We start from the raw sequence: 16923 nt of genomic DNA on the forward strand, positions 1-16923 counted from the left end.
GTTCATGTTTTTGTTGTTGTTGTTGCTGTTGTTTTTCTTCTTCTACTTAGAAGTTAACCACTTATAATAAGCTTTTAGACTTTGTTGTGCGGTGGAAATAGCTGATCTACATGCGCGATATGATGCGTTGTGAGCTTGTGTAGCACTGCTCTTGTTGCTGTTTTTGAAATCTTTTGATTTGATTGCAATGTAAATCGTAGGATCAAACGCATGCGGTCACTCGATTGATTCAGGTGTGAAAGCCTTTGTGTTGAAAACAGAGATGAAAGTAACTGGTTTTCGAGCACAGAAGTTGAGGATTTCACTTCCTGTGATCGTTAGCCAATCAGCCATGACCACTCGCCAATATCATCCTAAACAAATGGAGGGGGGTTGTGATGGGGGGCGGTGACCAAAATGACTTAATACTTACATCAAGATCAGTTGAACCTCGTCAACTATTTAAAAAAAAAAATGAAATGTGTTGAAAAACTTATTTTTTAAACATTTTATGAACACACATTTTGTAGGGGTCCCTGGCACAAACCATTTTCAGATGGCGGTCCGCGGCCAACTATATATTGATTCGGGGATCCTTGACATGAGAACCTGTGATTTAAATGTGTTGGTCCTTGGATGGTAGACAGCCTCCATTCCCTATACTAGCTCCCCTCACCCTGTCACACTGGTTCGCTTTGTGAATGACAGTGTGGCGGAGCGTGGCACGTTTTGCTCTCATTTGGTGACAGCTGAGGATGAAATATTTAAAGTGCCGGAGCGCGGCCACACAGAGCACTGTTTTCTGGACTATTAGCTACACAAGCAGCATTAGGCAGATGAGGGAGACTCTTGTCATATCTCACCGCACGCTTCAGGCAACACAGAGAGGGGCTTCAGGAGATCCAGACAGGTAGAAAAGCAGCATCACGACGTGCCCGAGGTGTGTGCGCGCGCGTGTGTGTGTGTGTGTGTGTGTGTGTGTGTGTGTGTGTGTGTGTGTGTGTACTTGTTGTTTTACTATACTTGTGATAGTCAGGTTGCTTAGGACCAGATTTTAGGAAAATGTGGACACGGCTGACAAAATGTCTTTCTGTATGCTCTCCATCACCATAAGTTTCATTTTGGACAGGGAGCCACGTCATCAAGATGGCAGAAGGCGGCCATCTTGGATTTCAAAGATGGTCACCATGGGAATATCAACAAGTGACTATTTCTGCCATGATTTGGACATTTGGTTCATTCTGGCAATATATCTGATACGAGCGGTGCGTCATAATCACCCGTTGCTGAGCTTCGTGAGACGTTTTAAACCACATCGTGTTGTACCGCAAACTTAACTTAAACTGTCATTTACTTGACTAATTAGTAAATGATAAACACACAAAATGAGAAACAAATGGCGTGGCTTCGATGTGGATCTCTGCCGTCATGGTGATGATGTCATATTGATGACATCACTCTTGCCCAATTATGGAGGGGCGGCATCCTGCACACATCGGTGTTGCTAGGCATGCATGGCAACCGATTATGTTGTGAGTGAGGTCACACCAAAGCTCTGCTCAGATATATGAGGTGTGAAGTTACTTTAGACTTCCACTTCTAGACCAGAAGACGCTGTGTCCACACGTGTTGTGAGAGAAAGGTATACAGAGCTTTGGTAGACAAAGAATACAGGGAGATAGAGAGGGCACATTTTCCAGCCTCAACAGAACCTACAACTCTGTTCCCATCAGAGTCCATGTACAGCAGCAGCGCTGACCATGAACCACCACTCCTGGGAGGAGTGTGGTCCCAATCCTCCCAGACTACGCTCTCCTGTTCTGAGTGTACCTTCACGTCTCATCCGAGCCACGACGACCTCAACCGCCAACCACTGAGGCATGGACATACCTGCTCAGAGGCCCGTCAGCAAATAGTCAGCTCTGTAACCAGCCGGAAACAAGGAGACACAGACCCACAAAAATCTCAAAGTCATCAACGGTTTACCGAGGTTTTAACTCAACCAGGAGATGTAAAGAAAAATCAGACGATTTACAACAAGAAAACTCACATCTGTAAACAGTGTCACAAAAGTTTCAGTGAGTCAGGTGGTCTGAACAGACACCAGCGTGTCCACACTGGAGAGAAACCTTTCCACTGTAAACAGTGTGACAAGAGTTTCAGTGAGTCGGGTAGTCTGAACAGACACCAGCGTATTCACACTGGAGAGAGACCTTTCTACTGTAAACTATGTGACAAGAGTTTCAGTGCGTTAGGTAAGCTGAAGATACACCAGCGTATTCACACTGGAGAAAAACCTTTCCACTGTAAACTATGTGATAAGAGTTTTAGTGTCTTAGGTAGTCTGAGGAAACACCAGCTTATTCACACTGGAGAGAAACCTTTCTACTGTAAACAGTGTGACAAGAGTTTCAATCAGATAAGTAACCTGAAGACACACCAGCGTATTCACACTGGAGAGAAACCTTTCCACTGTAAACAGTGTGACAAGAGTTTCAGTGAGTTAGGTAATCTGATGACACACCAGCGTATTCACACTGGAGAGAAACCTTTCCACTGTAAACTATGTGAAAAGAATTTCAGTGAGTTAGGTAGTCTGAGAAAACACCAGCGTATTCACACTGGAGAGAAACCTTTCCACTGTAAACTATGTAACAAGAGTTTCAGTGTCTTAGGTAATCTGAAGACACACCAGCGTATTCACACTGGAGAGAAACCTTTCCACTGTAAACTATGTGACAAGAGTTTCAGTGCCTTAGGTAGTCTGAGGAAACACCAGCTTATTCACACTGGAGAGAAACCTTTCCACTGTAAACAGTGTGACAAGAGTTTCAATCGGATAAGTAACCTGAAGACACACCAGTGTATTCACACTGGAGAGAAACCTTTCCACTGTAAACTATGTGACAAGAGTTTCAGTGTCTTAGATAGTCTTAAGAAACACCAGCGTATTCACACTGAAGAAAAACCCTTCTACTGTAAACAGTGTAACAAGATTTTCAATGACTTAGATAGTCTTAAGAAACACCAGCATTTGTGAAACATGTATGATGATGATCCATAATGATCTCACAGAGCATTCCCATCCACGCTGGAGGCTAATCTCTCAAGAACAGATTTTGCTCTGCGTTTGAATCTGTCGGGGGGGTTCGTCATATCGCGTACGCACTGGCCTACAACTGGGCGTGCCTTCAGATCAGGAAGAAGGCCGTGCTTTACCCAATCAAATGTAGTGGGCGGGATTTACGTGTGTACCGATCCTTCCCCACTAGAAACAAACCGAAACTAATTTAACAATAGCGTCCTCGCAGCAGGCAAAACCACGGGAAGATATTCACATTTTAACTTGCTCTTTCATCATAGAAACAAGTGGGTTTATAACAAAAACGATCCATGTTCTCTGGGAGAAGTGGTGTTAGTGTTCCGTGTAGAAACATTGTTAGTGGGAATGAAAACATAGTCGCACCACCGGAAGTGAAAGGCTGACGGCAGACCAAAACCCCGGTTTCCTTGCGCACGTATGCTACGTCAACTTCCTCCCAGAGCCAACTGAGATAGTAAAAAACATTTCCTTTTCATTTGGCGATGGGTTCCCAGATTGGCTGGAGGCTAATATAACCAAATCAGGCTGTTACTGCATGCTTACAGAGAGAGAGGAGCAACGATCCAGTGGGAGGTTACCATAATGCTTCATTTATGAACGTACCGCATGCTGCAGACCGCATGCTGCAGACCGCATGCTGCAGAAATACAAGGTTATCCAGTTTTAAAGGTGTCCTACCACTAACAAAGATGAAAATGATGTAAAATGCATTGCTAGAATGAACAAGATGGCCGCATTCCGCCATCTTGATGATGTGGCTCCTACCAAATATTTAAAGTTATGGTTTATGGGGAATATGTGGAAAGAATCTGGTGCTTTTGTTCGCTGTGTCCACATATGGACCTAAGCGACCTGACTAATTGCCAGAATGAACCAAATGTTCAAATATTGCTAGAAATAATCACTTGCTGATATACTCAATAGCTATATCAAATTCCTTGACCCCATAAATAAATATTCTGACACCAAGATTGAACTTCTAAGTGGCTTGGAAGCCGAGATATTGGCACTCATAGATATTACATGGTGGCCATCTTTGAAATCCAAGATGGCCGCCTTTTGCCATCTTGATGACGTGGCTCCCCGTCCAAAATGAAACTTATGGTGATGGAGAGCATGTAGAAAAAAATTGGCGCTTTTGTCAGCCCTGTCCACATTTCTTTGCTAACAGCCCTGACTATGAGGGCCAAATGTTCTCACAAGTACAGTAGAATTTCAGAAATAGAGGACCATTTTCTTGGTCCTCAGTATAGAGAAACTGTTATTTCATGGCTAGGCTTACAATTGGAAAAGATTCAGGTTGGGTTACTGTACTCGATGGTGCCGTGTACCGGAAATAGCAGAGCCAAATACAAGCTCACAGCTGTAGTGAGCTTGTAGATTGGCTATTTTCAGTGCACGACACTGACACGCAACTATAAGTACAACTCCTTAGGGTCTAAATGGCAGAAACAAGGTAAAACTGGCATTTATAAAATTGCTTTCATAAAATTTTGATGTGTGTGCGAGTGTGTGGGTGTGCGCGTGATTGCGTGCGTGCGGCGCTGAGGAATATGGTCCACAGAGGCCGGTCGGGCAGGTTTTCATATGACTGCAGAACGGTAAAAAGCAGGTCGCGGTGAGGCAAAGTGTTGCTTGCGTGCGTGTGTTTACATGGGGATGTGTTGTGGCGTGGGGACGTAGCCGTGGGGTGGGTGGAGGTGGTGGTGTGGTGGTGCAGGTGGTGGCTGCCGGGATGCCTGTGGGACCTGCCTCTCAGTGTAATTGAAAAATGTGACCTGGAAAATGTTTGCCCAGCAGAGCATGAAAGTTACCTCCACGGCGAGGGCACGCACGCTCTGGAGGGGGGCTCACCTGGCCCCCTTGACGGGGAGAGTCCTGTACGGGCCGCGAACGTGCCGCCGCTAAGAGCCACTTCATCCCTTCCACCACGCCCGACCGCATGCATTATTCAGTGGCGTTAAATAAGCTCGGATTTGGCCCAAAATGCAGGGAAATCTGCTCCGTAATCCTCACCTCAGGTGTGTTAGCGGTGAAGGGCTGACCTTGGACAAGGGCGTTTGATCGGGATTTGTGCGTTCGTCTCTCTCCCTCTCCCTCTCCCTCTCCCTATATATATATATATATATATATATATATATATAAACAGACGTTGCATTTTCGAGGCATTAGACTCTTGAGCTCATTCTGAAATGGTACAGGTGTGATCCAAGGTTTCAGTAGGAGTTTCACGGAAAAGGAATGAAAATGAATGGGTTGAACTGAAGCATGGACAAAACAAACACGCACACACACACACACACACACACACACACACACACACACACACACACACACACACACACACACACACACACACACACACTTACGACCAGTATTTAAAAAAATGAAACTACTGTACAATCCTGGACTTATTTTTATGAATTAAATGTATGGTAGATTATGTGAATATAACTAAAGCATCTGCAGTGGCTGGAGGGGTCTCGCTATACTTTTCCATTGAGACATTTAGACCCTACTTTTTGACAATGTGAATGAAGTTTTTTGAAGCAGACAGTGCACTGGGATGGACATTGTTGCAACACCTCTCTCCTAGAGAGAGACAACGGACATGAACTAAAAAGCCGTAGCCGAAAAAAATATAACCTTAAGCTAGGTGCACGAGTGGTTTTATTTGTCTATGAGTGAACACAATAACTAGGCGGAATATGGAAATATGTTGATTTTAGGAGGGGAGGACGATAATGCATGCAAACAAAAGGCACGGGAGGGTTCAACTGAGGTAAGCGGATATTGAATATGTGAGAGATCTGTGATGAGCTATGTATGTCTGCATATTTTCAGCATGCACCTGATGTGTGAGTCTGCACCCTGCCAGGCAAGCCGAGGAAATAAACGAATTAGACCGTTTCCCCACTTTCTAGTTTGTTATTGCATTTCTAAATTCACGCTGCCTGCCTATTATTCTTTTCCTTCCAGCTCGTGATTGCTGAAGTGAATGTCCCTTCCGAGAGGCAAAAAGATGCTCTCTCCGAGCATCATGAATATTCACAATGAACTTCATTTTACACTGGTGGGGCGCTTGCTGATTTCCAAGGGTTCTCTGCACAGCGTTAAGACCCTGCAGGCTAAAGGCAAGACAAAACAAATGATGGGAGATTCTTTTTTGCTAATGGTTGCATGAGGGCTTTACAACGAGTCTGTTACAATAACAACAATTGTGTATGTCTGAGGCATTGATAACAGATGAAAAGGTTCCTTGAGAGGATGCGTATCACTCGAGCCTGCCAGTCTCGGGAAGACGATTATGATACAAAGCATTTTGCTTCGCGCTGCATCAAAACAGATCTATTGTTTTTCTTATACGGAGCCCCAGAGTGGACAATGAAGCAAATGTTTTATTCATGCGGTGGCCATTGTCTTCCACATTGATTCCAACAAATGCTATTTCGTGCTAACAGTAATACAGTTTATTTTGTTCCCTCGTTTTTGTGTAATTTGTGCCTCGTATATTTCGCTCCCTCTTTTTCTAATGGTTTCTTTTATGTTTGGTCTAGAATGAAAGGCCCAGAATAGCGGTGCCAGGTTGTAAGTGGGTAAATGCCTTTGTGCCACACAAGCTGCAAGCCGTGCCACAAACACTATTAGGCGGTGATGCAGAAATTAACCCCTGTCCATTTCTATCATTCAGGGAGTTACTGCACGTTCTGCTGTCTTTTTTTTGTTTGTTTGTTTTTCAATTTGCATGGAGGAGGCTAGTGATTGTATTGGCTGTGAACGTGACAGGGATATAGCCTTCCCCCTGGCCTGAAATCCTAACCATTTCAGGCCAGAAAACCATTAGCGTTTGGATCTCATGCAATAGTTAAATACACACATCAAATTGATTAGGATGTTTACAATTATTGTTGGAAAGTTTCAGAACTCTACTGTACTGTATATCTGCACCAAGTGGTTATTATGTTAACTGAGGTGTAGCTTACTCCTACATGGAGATATTTACAGGCCAACTGTGCTGGTCCCCCTCAGACAGTATTTTAGTAAATGCTTCAGGGCCAGTGAGGGTAACAAGCTAATTAGATATAGACCGTGTGAGAGGGATTCTGCTGCAGTCTTTAATGAGCACATTTGCATCTTTCATTAAGTTGATGTATGTGTGTGTGAACATTATAGAATAATTCCTATGAACCGTAGGTGTGCATTCTGTGCAAGTTGCACACACTGCCCACATCTTGGTCATAGAGGAAGTTCAGTTAAAAGCTATCAGTCACATTAGCGTGAGTTATTGGCTCTCTTGTGTACTGTTACACTTCTATCTAATGGTACAAATTACTTAAAAGTTTATGGGGAAGAGTTCAGGGTTATTCGGGAAAAGTTTCCACAAGTAGCCTGCGCTGCTCCCTCGCCGTGAGCAGCATAACTTCCACCATCACCATCACCACCATCATCACCGCCATCATCTCAACCTCTAGGTTCCTACTGTGCCCACACAGCCGATAGAGAGTAGCCGTATCAGTTTGTGTATAAATGGGACTAGACTAAAAACGAGCTAGTAAACAGTGTGAATCTAATTAAAAGATACTGTCAGCTATTTTGTCACGGAAGTACTACCGACTGCTGTGCGGTCCTATCTTCTGGTCCTGGGGTCATACCTCTTTACTTTCAGGTTGTATCTGTACTCGCGGAGGTATCTCAACCAAACCCAAACCCACCCAGGTCTGTATGTGCGTTGGCCGTCATACTTTCTCTCGACCTGGTCAGTTCATCTTTCTCACAGCAGACGAGGTTGAATACTTTTGCAAGGACTTGGAGGAAATGGGAGTGATGTTTACCTCTCACTCAACCTGTGAAGAATGAAGTTAATTAGTTGCAGGCCTCGCAGTCACTGTAATTAAGAATACATAATGTCCCGGAAAAATATCTCAGCTTAAAACACATCACTTTTTTCATTTTTTTTTTCTCCAAGCAGTTCTCATTATGAAAACCAGTAACCAAAACACTGTAGCACAGACACATTTGGTGTTTGGAAACGCCGTGTTTTCACACCCCAATGAATACGCCTCCAGACTCGCGTTCACTTTGAGTTTGCGGCTCGAATTTAGCCAAACACGTCTTGTTGCTGGGAGGATGATGGTATTCCTGACAGGTGGAATCGACCAGCTAGCCCCCATATCTCCAGAGCACCAACTGCACATTCTGAATGAACATCGCCCACAGACCGGCCGATTGGAGGGGAACTTGAAAGTAGGAGGAGGGGGAGAGCCTTGACGTCCCTCAGAAGAGGCTTCAGCATTGACTACTGACAGCCAACTTCAAAGGCCGAGTTATGAACATGACAGGCAGCCAGCGCGCCAGCCTTTGAACCTGGTGCACATTTTTTTATAGAGAATTTATGGTCTATTTGGGTTTTTTTTCTTTCTTTTTCTTTCTCTCTTTTTTTTTGGTGGGGGGGGGGGGGGTGGGGGTGGGGAGGTGTTGGGCACTCTGGATTTTATTTGACTGTACATCTCATCTCTGACATGCTAAACTCTCTCAGGTCTCCTCTGGCTGTTGATATATCTGGAACTTGCATTTTTATGAGCGCGTGATGTTATTCCACATGGCAGCCGTTGCTATCAGCGCCTTTGATTCCTGAGGAGTTCTAAGGGAATGCTGCACAGAAAGCCCCCCAAGGCACGAGTTGTTTATTTGCCCAGATATATATTAATCCAATCAATTTGCCTCCCCTCACACCTTGTGGGGAATTGTAATGGGCCAGATCGGTGCAGAGTAATCCCTAAAAAAAAAAAAAAAATCGAAATGCCCTCAAACAAAATCCAGGGAAGTGTTATGTACCAACATGGTCTGGTATTTATGCATTCAGATTAGGGCTGGGCCGTTTACAGAAAATATATCAAAACCAATATTTAGAACCAATAACTGACTTAATCTTGCTCATATAGGCTTTGACTAATCAAGAAGCATAATTTCTTACAGCAACAAATCAACATGATTATTATTTTTTTCATATCTGAATATGAATTGATTAGTCTGATTATCCACTTAACCCTGTATTATTCTTCATTGTACAATGGTGGCGTACAAAAATAGTGAAAATAGCCGATCTACAGGTATAAGCTCATAACGCAATTTTGTATTAATGTTATCAAAACAATCAAGTGTTTTGCCAATTACTTGCAATATCCTCATGGCCCACCAGTGGGCCCCATGCAGCTCACAGGCTGGGGATCGTTGGCATAGACCATTGTTTACCTCTATCTGTATTTTACCATTATATCACTCTTATTGCCCGTCTGTCATCCTCAACCAATTCTACACAGCAAAATCCTGAGTATCAATTTAAATCTGTGAGCATAAAAATTGACCCGCGAGGGGATTTTGCTGTGTGTTACTGCAGAAAAGACCCCCCCCCCTCTCAGTCACACATCTTTATTTGTATGAGAGGGTCCTGTTAGCGCGCGCGTGTGTGTGTGTGTGTGTGTGTGTGTTTTTGTGTCTGTGAGAGACACCGCGTGTGTATGTGTGTGCGCGTGCACGCCCATAACCGTGTGTATTTAGGTGCAGCGCGGTGCGGTGTCAACCACGCGCCCCGCAAAATGACTTATTAAAATGAAATTACGCAGTGCCCTGACCCATGGCAAAACGGCATGAGCCGCAATTTGTCTAGCAGTTGAGCTGTGAATAAAATCTGATTGGCAATAATTTGGCTTGGCTGTTGATATAGCATCCGTCTCCCCATCCTCCTCCTCCTCCTCCTCCTCCGCAAAAACCCACATCTTCTCTCTCTCCCTATATGTATATGTTATGTATGTACAGTATATATGCCCCCGCCAGCCAGTGTTGCCAGATTCTGTGAGAGAAACAAGCAACCAGGTCTAGGAAAACCAGCCCAAAAGAAGCCACTATGGGCCACATGGAGCACTTTAACATATACATCAGCTATTTGAAAATAGCAGATCTACAAGCTCACAACGCGTCGCGATGCGACGCGTTGTGAGCTTGCAGATCGGCTATTTTCAAATAAAATCTTGCGGGGAAATTATAATAAGCAGATCTGGCAACCTTGCCGCCAGCCCCCCAGACCACCCCCCCCACCCCTCCCTGCCGCCGCCCCCACGTCCGCAGGGGCTTATCGCGGCCGTGTGGATCTGAGGATGTGAAATATAACCGATACGCTGATGCGGGGTCAGCGAGCGGAGCACTGTGATGATGGTAAGCGGGTGGCAGCGGAGGTTATGGACGGAAGGAAAAGAGGCCATGCTAATGTTAAATGCCAACGCTACGCTACGCTAGCCTGGCCGCCCATGTTCAGTAAAGAGGGCGACTGGGATGGACAGCCGTGGCTAGTGCGTGCGTGTGCGTGTGCGTGTGTGTGTGTGTGTGTGTGTGTGCGTGTGCGTGTGTGTGTGCGTGTGCGTGTGTGTGTGTGTGTGCGTGTGTGTGAGTGTGAGTGTGAGTGTGAGTGTGTGCGTGTGCGTGTGTGTGAGTGTGAGTGTGTGTGTGTGTGTGTGTGTGTGTGCGTGTGTGTGCATGTGTGTGTGTAAGGGCATGCAGTGGTGGAAAAAGTACTCACATTTTCTACTTAAGTATCTATACTGCAATGTGGAAATACTCTGTTACAAGTAAAAGGCCCGTGTTCAAAATGTTACCTGAGTGAAAGTCCAAAGTATTGGCATCAAAATATACTTAAAGACGGGGTGCCGTGATTTTCAGTGTTTCTCCCCCCTAAAACATAATCATCAGGTATTATGGTTATACTAGGAGGAAGATTTTTTTTTAAAAAGTGTACAGAAAGTATTAAAATTATGTTTTTCTCTGGACACGCCTCCAGTTCATTAAGTATACCTGGTTCTCACCTTAGCACCTCCTCCACCACCTTAGCACCACCCACCTGTCCTAGTCCCTCCTCCTCCTCATGCCCACACCTGTTGTGTTATGATAATGAGGGGGAGGGTATATTTTTAATATGTCACTAAAGGGCTGTTTTTCTATTGGCACGTTTGACCCTCAAGGTTTCAGCCTCCAGGAAGAAACTCAAAATAGTCAGAGAAGACATAAAACACCATAAAAACACCACCAGGGGGCTTAATGAAGTTCTATCAACCTCATAGACACATGAAAAACAGAAAAAGTGCAAAACCATGGCACCACCTCGTTAAAGTACCAAAAGTAAAAGTACTAAAAGGTTTGAAAATAGCCTATATATAAAACATGGCTAAAGTGGTTAATGTATGTTTTATAATACAATCATTTATATCTGCAAAGTAACTAGTAACTAAAGTTTTCAAATAATTGTAGTGGAGTAAAAGTACAATATTTGACTCTGAGATGTAGTGGAGTAGAAGTAAAAGTACTGAACATTGGAAATACTCCAGTAAAGTAAAAGTATCTTAAAATTGTACTTAAGTACAGTACTTGAATACATAATATTATACTTAGTTACTTTATATCACTGCGTAAGGGTGAGAGAAAGAGAGAGAGAGAGAGAATTAAGGCTTTTCACTTGGCCTTGCAGCAGTCATACGTCCCTCTTCTCTTACATCAGTGTGTGTGTGTGTGAGCGTGTGTGCATGTGTGTTGGCACAAGCTCATTTGTTCCATATATAGGCCCATGTGCTGCGGTCAACTCGGTGCAATAAAAAGGGGAAGGGAAATCCAAACAAATGATAATTTCTCAGATTCATCAAATTTAATGAATTCTCCCCCCCCCCCCCCCCCCCCCCCCCCCCAGCTGAACAACACACAGACCCCGCAGCAAACGGACGGGGAGGAGGGGGGAAAAGAAAAGAGTATATGATGGAGGGAATGATAGCGAGGAGGTAATGGTGGGGGGGGGTGGGGGATGGTGTTAAAGACCCCGGTGCAGCGGTGGCTGTGTGGACAGGTTGATGTAGTTCTACCAATGAACAACTCATAAAAAGTGCTATCCGTGGGCCCTGCCAAGATATTCTATCTCTGCTCTGCTAACGGCACGGCCTAAAATCACCTGCTCCATCAACGTCAAGCCGGCACCCCCATTACATACAACACACCGGGAAAACAACACTGTCTGCGTGCGCGTGTGTGTGTGTGTGTGTGTGTGTGTGTGTGCGCGCTCTTTGTGGGGACTCGAGACATTAACTCAGGTATAGGTTTGAGGCGAAAATACTTGATACTAAAAAAAGTTGATTATGGAAGAATATTGAGATATTTAGCTCCATTTCAAAATGAAGCTTCTGTAAGAAGGATGCGAGGAGAATTTCACCTGCTACAGCGATATCCCCCCTTTGGTCATTCATTTTTTATGGTGTTGGGGACATGTTTTATCCCTGCTTCTGGACTGGACTGAATTAAGTAATGTATACATGCATTTCCTTTGGGAAAATGTTGACTGTCTGACATGTTTGTTGTTTATGTTTGATAATATCACCATCTAACAATGTAATATTAAATATGCCGCATGACAACACCATAACACACAAGCGGAAGGAACGCAGATTTTTAGGTGAGCTGAAATAACCCGCCCAATTGAATACCTGATTGCCTGACGCTGTATACAGCCACATAGTAATGAGCACGCACGTAACCTCTCGAGTGTATGCTGCCTGAACTAACTCGCAGGCTACGTATAATTAATGAAATATGCATGTCAACCACACTAACCCTGGCATCTAGGAAACTGTTTTTTTCTCTTTAATTCAAAAACAGCAAGAATAGCAGATCACCAAGCTCACACCACGCTGTTGTGTGATGCATAGCGAGCTTGTAGCCAGCTATTTCCACTATTTGTCATACGAAGACCAGGCGTATAGTCCTCTTCTTTTTTTTAACCCATTAAGACCTGGAACTGTGTCATTTTTAGATTTGAGCTAAAAAGCATTATTTTACACTTTGGGCTATTCAAAAATAGCAGATATACAAGCTCATAGCGCGGCACCGAGTGCCGCGCTACGAGCTTGTATATCTGCTATTTTTGAAAATGTGTGAAAATGAGTGCAAATCTTCTGAATATATATATATATATATTTAAAGCGAACATTTTTTACTCAAATCTTTGCTTCTGGGGGTCCCTGGAACAAAATATTTTGATGGGGGTCCGCGGCCAAATACATATAATTTTGGGGGTCCTTGACATGAAAAAGATTGAGCACCACTGATATAGAAACATACGTTTTTCAGAATACTGTAGATTTAGGAGTCATCGGCTTCAGGTCTCAATGGGTTAATCAAACCACGGGTACTGACCAAGGTCATATCTTTGTGTGCACTGTAGACAGCCTTCTGTGTAATCCCACTATAAAACTGAATAAATAGCAGCCAGTATCAAGCTTTTCCCCGAAACGTCACGTTGATATGGCGTCAAGATAAACTCGACTGTACAAGCTGTGGCAAGAGAGAGCAACTCCAGCCTCGGAGCGAGCTGAAGATGACGTTGATGATAATTGGAAAAAAAAATGTAACCGATTCAATCCGGGAACACATCTGTGTCATTTTAGATTTCAAAAATTAGCTATTCAAAAATAGCAGATACTGTATACAAGTTCATAGCGTGACACCGAGCTTGTAGATCTGCTATTTTTGAAAGATTTGTGCAAATCTTTGAATATATATATTTTTAAAGCGAACATTTGTAAAATATTTCGTTCCAGGGACCTCCTAGAAGCAAAGATTTGAGTCACAAATGTTCGCTCAAAAAATATATATATTCAAAGATTCTATTCAAATTTTCACCATTTTTCAAAAATAGCAGATCTACAAGCTCATAGCGCGGCACTCGGTGCCGCGCTATGAGCTTGTATATCTGCTATTTTTTAATAGCCAAAGACATCTAAAATGACACATGCGTTCCCGGTCTTAATGGGTTACGCAACTGAAAGAGTTGGGGTGCACACACGTCCCCGGGTATGGATAGTGCAAAGTGAATTTAAACAGTGCAGCACATAATAGAGATCCCGTAAATAATATATAATCATACATACGTATATGAGCAGCAGGCAGGCGTGGAACGCTCTTTTCCCCCAACTGCAATCAAAGCAATCTGACAAGGGATCATGATCTGAAGGCGCTGTGAAATATTTCAGCATTGCGCGTAACATAAATCATGGATGATTGTGGTCATCCATACGTCACTATGTTAACCACATTAAGCTCTAATTTACAGGCCCGGCTTAGCCCAGGGCACTGAGCTACTTACTGAGTATCTGTACTTTGAGTATTTGTATTTTTAGATACCAACAGTACCAATGACCTCACTCTACTACATTTCAAAGACAACTATTGTACTTTTGACTTCATTTCTATGAAGGGAAAAATAACATTATGAATTAACCACTAATAAAGCCCTATTTATAGTGAAAATAGCCGATCTACACTACAGCAGTGTTACAGCCGTTTCTAACATTTCAAATGGTCATAACTCGGTGACCACTGCTCTAGTCAGCGCAAATACAGTCGTACTGTACTGTAAATTGTACTTTAGCATATTTAAAAGCAAGTACCTGCGTGGTAGAGTGTTGCGCTCCACCTCAGCAATCCATCTCCCAGAGGGTCCAGCGCATTGAGAAAGCAAATTTGACTGAGCAACTTGTACTTGTGCAACATTCCACGAGTACAGTATCTATACTTCTTTGACTCGAGTACTGGGGGGTCGAGTACTTTTTCCACCACTTGACCAGCGTGCGCGAACTCCTAGTTTTACAGTATAGGCCTATTGCTGCGAGCGCACATAGCCTTAAATGAAGACATCACACTCTTAACCCATTAAGACCGGGAACGCATCTGTGTCATTTTTTAGATTTCTTTGACTATTGAAAAATAGCAGATATACAAGCTCATAGCGCGGCACCGAGTGCCGCGCTATGAGCTTGTAGATCTGCTATTTTTGAAAAATCTTGTTTTTTTTTTTCAAAGAATCGGACTCGGGCCTAAAGGGGTTAAACGTCTGTGTGCTACTTTAAGCCATTCCCACTGACAGAGACTATTTAGGGGGGAGTGGCTCATGACTCATTTTAAGGTCAGCGGTGTGTCATCTATCACGGGGCAATGGGGGGGGGCACTTCTACGCTGGCCACTCTCGTGAGTCGTCCTCCGGAGAGACGGAGAACTTAAATTTCCTCTCGGAGCTAATAGAAATTTAACTCTGGCCATAACTCCTGCCGAATCCCCGAGCCTCGACATCAGGCTAGAGGGCCCTGGAGGAAATAGCTTCAGATGTCATTTACTTTACTGTTCTCTTCTTATCTTCTTCATTTCTCCCTCCCCCCCCCCCTCCTTTCCCCTGTTCCCATATCTTTTCATGATGTTTGCTGTCAGTGCCAGTGGCTTGAGTGGCCGCGCTGCTGAAATATTGATTTCTTTCTCTCTCTCCCTCCCTCCCTCCCTCGCTCTACCACCACCACCACCACCCCCCTCCCCCCCCGCCCTGACCCCCCACCAACCTCCCCGAACACCCACTCCCCCCCCTCCTCCCCCCCCCCCCTTATGCCGCATCTGAGGCTCTCCAGTTGACGCACGAGCAACCCAGCGGCAGCTCATCCCAATTTTCTCTCTCTCTCTCTCTCTTCGGTCCTGGTCTTCCATCTCTCTCCTGTTTTATTTCACTTGATTCTGGTATTATTCGGTGGAGCTTCACAGGCTACGACCGTGGGCTCCTTTATGGGATAAAGAGTCGCGACGGTGGGGTGGGTTTCGTGGGTTCCCCCCCTTCCCCCCTTCCCCCCTTCCCCCCTCCCACAAACACTCACCCATCAATATGCTCTGTTCTTCCCTGCTACATCCATCAAAAGCGGCAGGGGGCTTGTGTTATGCGCTCGGCTGGCTGTCGACATTCACCACCACCATCGACTGCTGCCTGCCGTCCCACCCCCCTCCACACACACACACACACACGCGCGCACACACACACACACACACACACACACACACACACACACACACACACACACACACACACACACACACACACACACACACACACACACACCCTACCACCCCCGATGATGCACAATAACTGTAAACTTTGGCTATTTGTGAGGTCACTGCTAAGTGAGAAGTCAGCGAGGAGGGGGGATCAGAGAAGAGATGTTTTATAGCATCAGAATGTATCAAAGCTGGCTGTAGCTCTGGTGTTTTCTTACATAAAAAAAGTAGACTGTGGCTAAGAATTATTTTCATAATCAATTAAAGGGATAGTTCACCAAAATAAATCTTATTTTCTATCAATTACACACCCCATGAAGCCTTGAATTCATGGATTTATTTTAGTTTTTGTCGCATTCCAAAGCCAATAATTTGATGCCCAGCGGAAAGATGCTAATGTCTCCGATAGGAGACTCAAAGTTGACTCTTTGAGTCTCCTACCGGAGCCACCGACGGTCATCAAATTATTGGCTTAGGAATGCGACAAAAATAAAAAAATCTCCATGATTTCAAGTCTCCTTTGAGTCTCCAAAACGTATAGCGTGCCAATAACGTATGTCATAATAGGCAGACATTTGGGAAAATAGTTGAATATTTGGCGAAAAAAGCGAGACCGGCTCTTTTTGACGAAGGGATAGGCCAGATGGGACCAAGTATAGACGCCTGGGGGACCATGGTCAGTGAAGTATCAATCTGGGAACCCATCGCCAAATGAAAAGGAAAAACAGCGCCCTCTGCTGTTTTTTGGGGTGGTGTAGCCGCCCCCTATAAGTGAGTTTTGGACACCGACCAAAAAAATTGTGTACCCCCTAACCCTTCCATTGTTAATGCAAATCGATACTTTTTTCATATCAGCCAATAACATTACAGCTAGTGTCATCACCACTAACTGTAATGTGATTGGCTGACTTTGCAAATTCAGGACTGTGATTGGCTAGCGAAAC

This window comes from Gymnoscopelus microlampas, assembly GCF_963454915.1.
Source record: "Gymnoscopelus microlampas genome assembly, contig: SCAFFOLD_188, whole genome shotgun sequence".
Lineage (NCBI taxonomy): Eukaryota > Metazoa > Chordata > Actinopteri > Myctophiformes > Myctophidae > Gymnoscopelus > Gymnoscopelus microlampas.